Here is a 14159-nt window from a genome sequence, read left to right on the forward strand (position 1 = left end):
ACTGTCAACGTAAACTTGTAACTGCATCCTGGTTTGCCTCGAGCTCTCGTTGCTTGCACCCACCTCCCTTCCCCTTGCCCATTTCTTAAGATTTCCGCATGCATTCCTCAACTCAAACGCGAGATAAATGAATGAGCGGGTGCATTTATTAGTGCACAGCGTTGACGGGGCCATTAAGACAAAATACATGCTTAGCTCATTAAAAAGACTGTTCATGGTGCACCACTGAAGCTGCATGGTGCGCCGCAATCGGTATAGTGCTGCCGTTTATAACGAATGAGATGGTCGTTCGGTTCTTACCGATGAATTTGCTCAAACTTTTTTAGATGCGAAGGCATCTCATTCACCCTCCTTGTCCCTGCAACCGGTGTCGGCGTCGTCGTCGTTGGCGTCCGCCCCTCCCCCATTCTCCTCGCCGCGCGAGCTGCGCTCTCCGCCGCTCCCCCCCTCTCCTCTCAGATAGCGAACACTCTCTCGCGAGGGACATTGGATTGGATTCGATTGGCTTTGGATTGGCTTGGATTGGCTTGGCTTGGCTTGGATTGGATTGGATTGGATTGGATTAAAGTGGATTGTGTTGGATTGTGTTGCGTCATAGCCGCGGCAGGCGCACTGGCGCCGGCGCGTCCCCTCACTGTTTTGCGCGCTATAAAACGCGGTGCCTGCGCCGCTCCGCTCCATCGTTCCAGCGCCGTTCCTCCGCTGCAACGTGAACCCCCTATCTACACAGGGGTTCCCGCGAGGAGAGGTGGGAGTTTTTTGTTGTTAAATTTCTTGGCTCGGCGTAATAGGCTTACCGTAATTTGATTAAAGTTCACGGACAATGCCAGTTGGATTGTTAGATTTGCTTAAGCCACCTGGGCTAAGCAGTGGACGCCGAGGACGTATCGATTCGCCTCAGATTGGCGCAGCAGTGCGCATAAGCATAAACCATAAAAATAGTGCCCTTCCACTCTGTGAAGAAGAATGACCGGCGAAGCTACACTCCGCGTACGGAAACACGAAACAATGCACGTTTGTTTCTAACTTGCAATTGAACATACTTCCTCGCCCATTGGCTGAATGATGTACCAGCTTTATTCTAGCGGCCAAACATGGAGCTGTCTGTTTCACTGTCACGCCGTACGCATGTGTAACACACCAACCCAATCCGCTCTGCCGCTGCGGACACCGGACAGGCCGCTCTGGGCCGTTTGTCGTCCACGTTTAAACCTTCTGCCAGCGCAACGGACATGTCATCAGTCAGGGCGGGACACCTATAGCTGCGCGTGTAAGCCCCCCCCCCCTCCCCCTTCTTCCTCCACTCCCATTCAGGGCACGCATACATGCAACCGGTTATGTGGGCGTGCTTAGAAGTGAAAGTAACCGTAGTAAATGTCGCTCTGAAAGCCTTTTAACCTGACAAAGTAATATTGGCCGACGCAGGCATTCCAAGCGGGGAAGTTGCTGTTCCTCCGGGAGCGATTCGCAGCTACTCGACGATCTGGAGCTTGAGGCGGCAATGGTGGCGGCAGAGGCTTTCCTTTGTTTGCGCGCCCTTTCGCGCTTTTGTTCTGGCCGACTCTTCTTCCACTCCAGCTCTTCTTCCTCCAAGCGAACGACGTGCGTCCATCCAATAGAGAGTTAAAATTTAGAAAGCCTCGAGCTTTATTCTAGCGGACAAACATGTGGCTGTCCGTTTCCCTCCCCCGTCTTAGGTATCTTACTGTCTGTGTAACACATCAACCCAGGGCCAAACCGCGTGATTACGTAAGAAAGCTGACAGGGCGCATTGAGCCATGAGTCTTCCACGTTTAAATCTCCCAACAGCACGACGTGCATGGCATCGGCAGCACAACGTGCGTGGCATGAAGCCCACCTGTGAGTACACGCCCCCTCCTTCCATCCCCAATCCGTGCACGCATAAACCGGCAACCGGTGATGGGCGCGTGCTTTGACGTGAACTACACCAGCGAAAATGTATCTTGGAAAACCTTTGAAGGTGGATATTTATAGGCTCACGCCGGCGTTCATCCGCGACAGAAAGGGATGGGCAGCTACTCGGTGAGGTGAAATTTGAAGGGGCAACGGGGGCATCGGCGGCGGCTTCATATTCGGTGGCGGCGGCTTTCGGTGGTTTTTACGTCGATTCGCGCTTCTGGTGATTTTCCGTAATCATCTGAAAACGGCGCTACCGCCGCTGTAAGCCGATTGAGAAAATTGTTAAAGAGGCACGGGTGCTGGCGAGCGGGTTAACAGTTGTGAAGGAGGGATCGGAGTGGCTCCGGGTAAATCGGCTTCACTGGAACAGAAACTAGAGGGGGGGGGGGGGGGGTTAGACATATACTGCTTCGCAGTAAAAACCTAAAAACCTGGGTACGTGGCACTGCGGCTGTTAACGGGCTCCTTCAATGACTTTCAGCCCGACAGGGCAGGCACTCAGAGTATGTATAAAGCAGATCATGCCCCGGCTGCCAAGCCGATGGCAGGTTAACTACTATGTGTGGGTGGTCTCACTACTTGCGCTCACACAAAGATCGCATGCGCAGTTCTGTGTCCGCGATCTTCGCAGATATCAGATCAAACGCGCGCCGCACAACACGAAAAATTGAGGGGGCATCACCTAGCTAATACCGTGCTACGCCGGCTGCCTTCTCTCTGCGCAACCTTTGGCGTGCTTGAGTGTAAAAACTACGGCGGCTACAATAGGTTACCGGTAAAAAAAATAACGCCAATCCGCTCTGTGAATGTGTTTGGAAAGCCAAGCGGTAAACGGCACCAACAATGCTTACCAATGCGACGTCACATAATTCAATCACTTCGCTCCACAAATATTGAAACAAGAGAGAAGTGAAATTCACTTTGCATACCCTCTACCCTCTACTCTTTCAAACAGATATTCTTGGTAAGGTTAAATTAATGCATGAAGAATGAACGGTGGTTGGTTGAGTTGTATTGGTATAGCACATGAGTGGAAACTTTTTTCACGAAATTAAAGCTCAAACCCGGTGTTAGACGATCTCACTTCTCCGTCTTTGCCGTCGCGAACGGAGGCGACGAGATCAGCGGCAGAGACGGAGCAGGAGCCGAAGGAGGAGTAGGAGATACTGAAGGAGGAAATACTTCTATTCAGATTCCTGAAAGGCCCAGAGTGGGGTCCAGGGGAGTGGTTCCTCCTTCACTGTAGCCCATATTCAGTCCGCGCCAGCTGTGCTCTCTCTACCAGCTGAACTTGGGTAGACAGAGAGGGGCTGGACAGCAACATCTCCCATGGCTCTTGTTCGACAGTTGACGGAAAGATAGAAGGTGGTCAGGGCTATAGTCGCACACCCCGATTATGTGGCAGAGTGTTCCTACTTCTGAGCAAAGTTTACATTCAGCGTCGTAGCGATTCGGGTGCATGAAGTGAAGACGCGTCGGGTGTGGGAAGGAGCCGGATTGCATGAGCCGTAGGGTAGGTTGTTGTTCTATGGAAAGGTCAGGGTAAGGCGAAGGTAGGGTCAGTCTCAGAAGGCGATAATGCTGGGTTACGTCCCGGAACGAGACAAGCGGGTGACTGTCATCATGCAGCTTCATAGCAGGGGGGCTAAAAGTACGGCTTGGTGGACGTGCCTTGCATGGAAGCATGAGCGGGCGTCCAGATGAGCTAAATGGAACCATTTGGGGAGTAGTTTCAGCACACGCAGTGCGGGTCAGGACACCAAACTCGACAGGTAATTCCGGTAGGCTTGTTGGGAATTGGTGACTACCTTACGAACCCATGGTTGAGTGAGAGCCAAGGCGATGGCTGTCTCTTTTGCTGCCGTCATGTCTTCGGTCTTGAGTGAGGCACAAGCCAGGAGGTTGGTTCTGAAAGTAGCCACGATGATGGCGTACTGCTGCCCTCGATATTGGGAGGCGTCTGTGTAGCTAACTGCATGATACCCACCAAAGGTGGTGTTGAGTGCTTGAGCCCGTGCTTGTGGGCGACCCGCGTAGTCTGAGGGGTTCATATGTCTAAGAAAAGGGAGCGTCTTTGTTCCTTGTCGCCAAAAGTCCAGGAGTACATCAAGCGGAGTGACATTCGTGCTGCCCAGCGAACCTCGTGAGAGATAAAGCGACCCGCCGCAGTTCTGCTCATTCGGAGCTTCTGTATAGAAGGATGGCCCTTTATCAGCTCTTTCACCGTGTTGTAGAGCCCGGTGCTAAGCAGGGTCTCTGTGGACGCACTCATTGGAAGACCAATGGCTTGCTCAACCGCCTTTTTAATCATTATATAAGGCATGTTTGCGTCCTCATTGCCGAGAAGAAGAGAGGGGGTTGACGTAAGTGATTCTCGAGAGGACAAATGCTTGAACTAATCGAACGGTATGGGATTCCTTGAGGCCTCACTTCTTGGTGGCAACTCGCCTGATCATGTGTTTGATTTATTGATGGTGTGTTTGAGGCGCTACAAGGATACGTCACTCTTGGTGTTGGCCTGAAGATGGAGGCCCAGGATCTGCTGGGGCTTGGAGTGATGGCCTGGCCATCAAGGAGTATTGGAATGTGTTCCTTGAGGCATCGATTGGTGTGAGGGGGCCCGACAAGGAGCCGAGATTTTAACGTGAACACTGGAAGCCACCGGCCCATTGGCGTACTAGAAATGAGATGCCATAAGTTGGTGTGAGCTTCGCTTAATAGCTTTCGCGTGGCATTTAGCCAGAATGCAGGGGTTATACCCCTAGATGTGCTTGGTGAGCGCACCACTTGTCTTCCCCAACTCCGCGTGGGTTCGTAGCTTAATCGGTAAGACAACGGGCTCTTGCTTTGTTGCTCTGTTAGTTCCAGGTTCGATTCCTGGCGGTGCAGTAAATTCTTTTATTTCTTCGCGGGAGTTTTCTGGTGACACCAACGGTCGCAAACGAACTCTTGGGGGGTAGAGGTAGAAAGCTTTGCTTTAAAAGCACAAAGGCTCATGAGTACTATTATGAGCCATATGAAAGGGTACACAGGAACGCGTAGAAAACACCCTCCGACCCAGGTATGAGTGATACGCAGCGGCCGGCGTCGGAAACAAAGTGGAAAGGGGTACGCTGTTCTAACAACTGTCCCCATTTCCGCCGTGCGTCTTATCGGGGCTGTCCAACGATGCGATATTATTGGCGAAATTACGTAGGCTGCCGCTTCGTAGAAATGCCAGCGCGGTTGGAGTGCCAAAAGTTAGTGGAAGAGCGCCCTCCTTTCCCCCTTTCGTTTTCACAGCGCCATCCGCGTATCGCTCCGAGTCTGTTTCTAGGCTGTTTGCCACGCGTTCCTGTGTTCCCTTTCATATTGCTCATAATAGCACATTGTTTTCTCCCGCTGAGTGCCGCCACTTCCGGTTCGGGAGCTCTCCTGTCCTCCCGTAAGCCGTCGGCTTTCACGCGCGTGTGTGCTTGTTGTTTATCTGTTACCGCCGGTGAAGAAAACGCGCATGCATCGGGAATTACATAAATAACAACGATTGACCCTACTAGGGGTTCATCTGTCAAACAAGCACCCTCTGACAAACAAACAACACGCACACACGCGCCTGAAAGCCGCCGGCGTACGGGAGGGCTGGAGAGATCTCGAATCAAAAGTCGCGGGAGCAGCCGACGTTCCCATGAGCCTTTGGGCTTTTTACCGGTTACCTATGTAGTATTTCACACACTGCACTGTGGGGTCCAGTTCGCAGACTGTCGGGAAGTCACCCTAGTATTACCTGTGCCCTCTGGGTCGAAAACAACGCCTTAGAAATGCTAGTTCTTGCATAACTGGACGGTGCAAGTCTATTCGACTTCAGCCTAGCAGAATTCCCTAAAGCTTGAGGGGGCCTTTAACTTTATTGAATATTCACAAAAACATTGAATATACCGAGGCTTGGGATTATTAAATTGTATTCAAATACCAGCAGTTTCTATTTGGAGCCGAACCGTTGATTCTATTCCTAACTGGAATCGTCGCACACCAATGGACTTGATTATGATTATGATAATGATGATGATTGCTATTGATTTCCTCTTTGTAGCGGGGTGATGACATGTCATCTTATCAAAAAGGACCAATATACATATACCTTTTTTCCGATAGCGTAGCCCTCTAGTGGCGGCCGCCCGAACCACACTTGTGGGGATATAGAAGAACAGGCCCCCTCTTTTTCCGCAGTTGAGGAAGCTGTTGAGGAGGGGAAGCGCAGTTGAGGAAGCTGTCCCAGGCGCCACGCCTGGTTCTGGTGGGGGGGAAATTTTCCGATGGCAGCCGTATAGCAACTGCCTGTCGGCCGCTTTCATGGCTCAGAAAACGGAGCAGCACTTAGCTGGCTCAGCGTTCGCAACTGGCCAATACTAGCTAAGAAACAAACCAAGGGCAGAAAACGGCTTGCCCGGTGTGGTGGCGTCATCTATGTTGGCTAATAGTAAGCAAGTGTCCGCTCCAAACCAAGTTTAGCTGAAAGACCTGTTCTTATGATGTCATTGCAAACGTCGTTCAAACACACGTTATTGCGCTAGAATCAAAATTTTGGCTTGCATTGCGTAATTATCGCTTGCTTTCGAAGCGCTGGGGGCACTATAGAACACGAAATCTTAACAATGAAACAAACTTGTATTTTCTCTTAATGGCCCCTTTAAGAATATGCAGTACCCTCTGCTCGAATGCTGAACAAAGGTTTAAACTTCTTTATTGTGGACCAGTTAATTACGATAAGTAAATGAAACTAGGAGTAATGACTAGACTAGCCTACGCGGCTCAAATATGTTTTTGTTGGGATACTATCGATAAAGCAATAGTTGCAGCCGTTTTCTATAACCGTACTCTTTCTGTAGATGTCCATACTGACAGCAGACGGGAATTCCGTGACCTTTACAACTTCACTGTTAACTAACTAGGAAACCTGAATTAAACTCGGCGTACTGATAGAGTCGTCTCCGCGGCAAAGTGTATAATTTTTGTTGGGAAAGTTTGAATAAAAAAGCCAGCCATCCTGTCCTACAAAATTGGATAACTAGCGAAGCTGTTGGGTGTGCCAAACTGTCCGAACCGCAACGATAATGATTGTGTGGTGAACATCTGCACGGTTGCTTTGGCGTTCCCGGCTACGATAATGACTTAGGGATAAAAACCAACCAAGAAGACGGAGACGCAAGGAAAGAAACAGACAGGACGATGCTGGACTAACAACTGAATTTTATGAAGAAAACAGGAACCTCCCCCAACCACAAGCTGCGCATGGGCAGAACTCAACAAGTGATACTTATCGCTTCAGACATGACTAAAGATAAAGTTCGCGACAATGGATGAAATCGAACAACACGCAAACAAGAAAGTATCACAGATTACCCGCCAAGATAATGACTTGCCCCTTTATTCGAACATGTAAAACGCCGTGTGCGAGACGGCTTATATTCAACGACGAACGGAAGTCACGGCGCGACTCGCCGCTTTTGTAGACGATAGTCTTTCTTGGGCTGCTTAACCCCGAAAATTTTGGTCGGTATGTATGCATGTTTGTCTGTCTGCCCCTCGTTCAGCCTTGCATCCAAAAGTGAAAAGAATATTTGACCAAGAGGTTCATACAGGCAAAAGTTTCCTAAACACTACACTTGGAAACAAACTTCATACTTGTCAACATAAAAAGAAAGCATTTGGGATATTTGAAGCAAGACATGACTGTATAAGCGGTATTAGCAGCGTTCGTTTAATTATAAACACACGGCTGCGGAATTTTTGCGACAACAGATAAAAAGATACGCGTTAAAACAACATTACGACCCCAAAATGCAAAAGACACCACGCGAAGACCCTGGACCACGTGGCCGCGTTCCAAGTTCAACTAGAACGAAAGGTTCGAATGTATGACGTGCCAGCAATTGAACGCGGGAAAATTGAATCGACTTCAGCAAATGCCCTCCGTGTTTATCGTGGGATGATCGAACCGGAGTGGAAGAGCATGCGAGGCGGGCGCGGAGAGCAGGAATTTAGGTGGAAGAGGCGGCAGAAGGCCGTCCGCTTTCGACGGCGTTTGCAGCGATGTGAGCAGATACGCGGCCATTTTCCTTTGTTCTCATGCTCTTCAGGGGCCCATGAGCGCTGCTGCCGAAGGGGGCGAATTGGGTCTTGGGCCGCGGAACGAAATTTGAAGCAGAAATTTCTGCTTCAAACTTGCTTCCGCGGCCCAAGACCCACAAGAAGCCCCAACCATTGAAAGGTTTACAGCTTTGCCGCTGCCGCCGTTTTTTGTAACCATACTCCTTCTGCTGTTGCATTTTATTGTGTCAGATGTAGAGGAATCCCCAGATGAATAAGAGGACGAATAAAGGGGCAGCCTCGGGTAGACAGAAGGAACAGAAGGAAGACGAGGAACTTTCGGACGCCATGTTTATAGTAGCGCGGAATTCAGTCTTATGTATATAGAGATATTCTTTCTTTGTTGTGGCCTTGGGCTCCTTTCTTCAACACCCGTACACTCTAAACGAAATACTCCGGATAGGAAGTAAATGGCTCGTCCTCTAGCACAGTCCCTAGGTAGAGTGCGCTAGATGGCAATGCGAGATATACACGACGGACGAGGAGGCCCGCGGAGGCGGACGGATATGTTACGTCAACACAACGTCGACGGACGGTCCGGCTTGGCGGCGCATCCACACGTGCAGAGCGACAACCAGGCGACAGCGCGGAGGAAACGAGGCGGCTCTCGAAAGGCGCACATCGAGACACCCTAGCTAAGGTGGTTTACCCTAGCTCTCCATCGCCCGTAGCACCCCGAACCGCCAAAGCGTGCTTCGCCGGCGCCCACACTTGTCACTTCCTCACGTGTCAACCACGCCGCGTCAATAAAAGCACCCTCGCACCTGGTGCAACCCAGACCGCGTCAGCGCACTGCCAAAAACAAGGTTCCATTCCCCGCGGAGGTCCGCCGCCATGGAGCGAAAACATGCGGGGGCGTTTTCTTTCCCGGAGCATCAGCGGGCGTTCCCCGCCTAGGGGCGGACTCTAAAACTGGTCACGTAAGCGGACTCCGTGGACCAGAACGGCGGGATTTCTCTGTCGTGTGAATCCTGCTTTAAAGGCCTATAAACGGTACCTCCGGCAAGGTCCTTCCGTTCCGGCCAAAATCATTCCGGCGGGCGGAACGCACGGCGGATGGCGGAAGGGGTTTATACGGTCTCTCCGGCACACCGCGCACTCCGGCGCCGCTAGAGCCGTCTTATTGGCTGGCGAGTCAAATGACGTGGGTGCAATGCTTTTACTCTTTTTATTATTAATGCGTGCTCGATTTGAAGACGTTTGTTGTGTGCTTTCGGCGTTGAGATGCCGCGATATGGATTTACACGGACTTCAGTAGTATGAGAGCAGTATGGAAAAACTAACCTGCCATGAGCTATGGTCGTGCTTGAGCTAGAAACGCGCACCACCGCGCGTCGAATGTTGCACCTGGGCGTCAATATTTGTGCAAAGCACAAAGCTACATAACAAGCTGCCAGCCAGCGCCCGCGCGACTGCACAAAGGAAACCGTAAGTAAAAACTGTCGGCAGCTGATTTTAAGCGACGCACGTTCATAGCACGGTTTGCTTGGGCATGTTTATGCCCTTTGTTTAGATACCCTTCTTTATCATCGCTAGGTAGCTACTCCAGGATACTGATTATTAAAACCAAACAAGCCGCGGATCTGGTTAGGGGCGAACGGATCTGATAGTACAGTGAAGCTAGAAGCGTCTAGTTCATATCGTAGCATCGCCCCACTCCCCCGCCGACCTCCTGCATGTCATATTCGATCTGCAGGCGTAGGACACCGCGGGACGCTGCCGCTTCCCATCATTTATTTAGGCTCCGCAGGAATTTCGATCAAGGGTCATAATATTGCCGCGAACCATGCATTGGGTTTGTTTATTTGTGTTTTGCTTTTACCGCCCGGCTGCGCCGGTCTGTGTTATCTCCGTGCCAAGGGAAGCGCGTGTTCCATTCTTTCTTTCTGTGCCGCATGTGTTATCTGTTCAGATAGGGAGAGCATTCCGATCTAACGTGAACATCCCGGAATAATCTTCTTGCATCTACAATGTTCTCGATGCGAATCGACGGTTCCAGAACCACGCGCGCCGAAAGATAAAAAGCCTGCAGAGCAGACGCCGGGGCATTCGATTCTGCGACGCTCGCCGACGCACGTACGTCACTTTGTTGACCACTGCTTCGCCGCCTCTGTATTCTTTTCAGTTGTTAGGGGAGCACAAGTTCGCTCCAATAAACTTGTTTCTTTTCCAAACAACTGCTTCGTCCTTGGCTACGTGACATCTGGTGGAGGTGCGGGGTACGCACCCTTCATGCCCACTACAACCTCTGGAAGCCGCCAAGCCAGTCCGACAAGAGCCAGCCTCCGCGTGCAAGATTTACCACCCGAGTTCGGTCTACTACCGGAGAAGACGAAGAAGAAAAACGTCGCAACCAGCACCATGCTCAACCAAGCCAATCCTCCTATCGTTCTGCAGCAGCCACGGGAACCGCCATCATTCCGAGGAGCCCCCGCAGAAGACCCAGAAGAATGGTTGGAGAAACTGGAGCGCGTCCGGAAATTCAACAGGTGGGACGACGCAGAAACGTTCCGGCACGTTTTCTTTTACTTGGAAGATTCGGCTCGCACTTGGTTCGAGAACCACGAGAGCTCCTTGACAAACTGGGCTCAGTTCAAAAGCGAGTTCACTAAGACCTTCACTACCGTCGTGCGGAAAGAAAGAGCCGCCCTTTTGTTGGAAACACGCACGCAACACCCCAACGAAGGTGTCGTGATCTTTGTTGAGGAGATGAAGCAGCTATTTCGCCGCGCGGACCCCGAAATGACGGAAGAAAAGAAGTTGCGCTTCTTAATGCGCGGAGTGAAGGAGGAACTGTTTGCTGGACTTGTCCGAAATCCGCCCAAAACCGTCGCCGAATTCGTGACCGAAGCCAGCACCATTGAAAAAGCCCTCGAAATGCGTGCTAAGCAGTATGACCGCAACTTTGTTGGCGCGGCCAATGAGAACGACTTTGGCAGCACGCGGATCCCGGCCGACAGCCTACGCGAGACTATCCGCGCAATAGTGAGAGAGGAGCTGCGGAAACTTCTCCCAACGCCGCCGCAGCCCCAAGTCGCTTCCCTCACCGACGTGATTAGAGAAGAAGTGCAACAAGCGTTGGGAACTTCTACGCCATCCGAGGTACCCCGAGAGCCACAAGCTATGACATACTCCGCGGCGTTTCGTCGACCCCGCCCTGCTCCAACACGCCGTCAAGAGGCCCCGCCGTACCGCTGCCCACTGTCACCCGCCCGACCCCCGGTAGCCCGAAACCAGACGCCGAGGAAGACGGACGTATGGCGAACTCCCGATAACCGTCCTCTGTGCTACCACTGCGGAGAGGCCGACCACATTTACCGTCGCTGCCCATACAAGAGACTCGGACTGCGTGGTTTCTCCGCCGACGCACCTCGCCCTCTCCCTGGCCAACGACCACGTGAGATCGACGAGTATCTATCTGAAACCAGCCGTGGCCCAGCGCGTTTCAACCGTTCGCCGTCGCCCTACCCATACCAATCGCCGAACCGCCGTAGCAACGCTGACTTCGCCCGTGGAAGGTCCCCCAGCCCACGCGGGGGAAACTAAAAGCAGCAACTTCTGGAGGTGAAGTTGCTCTACGGCGAAAAACCGGAAACCCTCCAACGACGCAAGGACGCGCCGAAGACAGTGATTCACGACATGCCCTCATCCCGACGACCCGACCTAACCCTGATGAGACTCCCGAACACGACGACAGCTATACGCCGCGACGCTTACCCGACCTGACCGAAACGTCCGCTGAGAAGACGTGGACAACGACGACGCACAGTGCCCGACCGTCAACACGCACAAGCCGAGATGCGACGCCCCGACGCACCCGGAACTCGAGGAAGGCGGCATCCGACGTCAAGGTGTCCATCGACGGTTTTGATGTAGTCGCCCTCGTAGACACGGGAGCCGACTACTCCGTAATGAGCGGACCATTTGCGTCTAAGCTGAAGAAAGTTATGACCAGATGGGACGGTCCGCACATACGCACAGCAGGAGGCCACATCGTGACGCCAAGTGGAACGTGCACATCGCGCGTCACCATAGACGGCACGACGTACCCTGCAGTGTTCGTCGTTTTGCCCAACTGCTCCCGCGACGTAATTCTCGGAATGGACTTTTTGACAGACAACGGCGCAATAATCGATCTCCAGACGAAGTCGATAACTTTTTGCTCTGACCACTCCATGACGCCGGAATCGAACCCCGAACACCGTGCAGCTGTAAGGATCGCCGATGATCACGTCACCCTGCCACCCCGCGCAAGCTTGATGATCACCGTCTACTGTGAAGGTGCTGCTCCCGACGTCGACGCTATCGTGGAGAGTGACCGAAGGTTGCTTCTTGACCGCGGTGTGTCTGTCGCAAGAGGCATTGCGCGGTTTAAGCAGCGCAAATCCCACGTTTTGGTCACTAATTTCACCGAGGAGTACCAGCATTTAAACAAGGGCGCTGCAATTGCGTTCGTCGAAGAAACGCAACAAGCAAGTGACGTGATAGCAGTCGGCGACTTTGAACACGCACCCGACGATACCTTCAAGCTTCCGCACCCCTTTGACGTGAATCCGGCGCTACCGCAAGAAGAAAGGAACAAGTTATTGTCTTTGCTGCGTCGCTACAGCGAGTGTTTTTCGTCGAACTCAAAGTTACGTCAAACACCTCTGGCGAAGCACCGGATAATAACCGAGGATGGAGCCCGACCTACCCGACAGTCACCGTACCGCGTCTCTTCCCACGAGCGCGAAGCCATCCGGACTCAAGTCGACGACATGCTCAACGACGACATTATACAGCCATCGAAAAGTCCGTGGGCTGCGCCGGTCGTACTCGTGAAGAAAAAAGACGGCACACTGAGGTTCTGCGTTGACTACCGGCGATTGAACAAGATCACCAAAAAGGACGTGTACCCCCTGCCACGAATCGACGACGCCCTCGACCACCTCTGCCATGCGAGGTACTTCTCATCGATGGACCTGAAGACCGGCTACTGGCAAATTGAAGTGGACGAGAGAGATCGAGAGAAGACTGCATTCATAACCCCGGACGGCCTATACGAGTTCAAGGTAATGCCGTTTGGGCTATGCACGGCACCAGCAACGTTCCAAAGAGTCATGGACACTGTGCTAGCTGGCCTGAAGTGGCACACCTGCCTCGTATACCTCGACGACGTTGTGGTATTCTCCCGGACTTTCGACGAACACCTCGCAAGGTTGCAGTCAGTACTCGAGGCCATCCGTACGTCGGGGTTAACGCTGAAGCCTGAAAAGTGCCGCTTCGCGTACGAGGAACTGAAGTTTTTGGGCCATGTCGTCAACGCCGCGGGAGTCCTGCCTGACCCGGCGAAAACTTCAGCCATAGCGAACTTCCCAAGGCCGAAAGATAAGAAGGGCGTGCGCAGATTTCTTGGACTGTGCGCATACTACCGGCGCTTCGTCGCAAACTTCGCACGCATTGCAGAGCCGCTCACGCGCTTGACGAAAGATAGCACCGCTTTCAGCTGGGAAGACGACCAAGAAAAGGCATTCTGCGAGCTGCAAAAACACCTGCAAAGCCCGCCCGTGCTCGCTCATTTCGACGACAACGCCGAAACGGAAATACACACGGACGCCAGTGATATAGGCTTGGGTGCCGTCCTTGTCCAAAAACAAACCTCCAATTTAACTACCCAACAGCGCTTGCGCGAGTTTATTCAGCTTAGATTTGAAGTGACCCCAGTTTGCGAACTCTAGTGAAGCATTCAGTGAACTGGGGTGGGTGAATCGCCAGGTCCCCCCCTTACTAACAACAAGTACCCATCTTCCAGCCTCTCCCTCGCACGAACCCCTAACAACTCCACAATGCTGTAAATATTTTGAAATGACTCCAAACCAACCAGCCCCATCACGAAATGGGCATTGGGCATGACCAAGCCCTAGGAATACCCATGTACGCTCCAAACCTTTCCGGCGGTGCGTCTGGCAGAGCCGACCTTAAAGGGACACTGAAGTGAATTTGTCAAGCTCCCGTTTTTGCTTGCACTGCGTAGACTGGCTCAAATTAGCACACTTTTCATCGTTTATCCGGTTGACAAATCGGTAATTATTTTACAAAGCGGGAAAGAAGAAGAACTACCATGCGCGGTCTGT

This window comes from Haemaphysalis longicornis, unplaced genomic scaffold (genome assembly GCF_048455015.1).
Source record: "Haemaphysalis longicornis isolate Haplotype H1 unplaced genomic scaffold, Haemaphysalis longicornis Haplotype H1 scaffold_1, whole genome shotgun sequence".
Taxonomy (NCBI): domain Eukaryota; kingdom Metazoa; phylum Arthropoda; class Arachnida; order Ixodida; family Ixodidae; genus Haemaphysalis; species Haemaphysalis longicornis.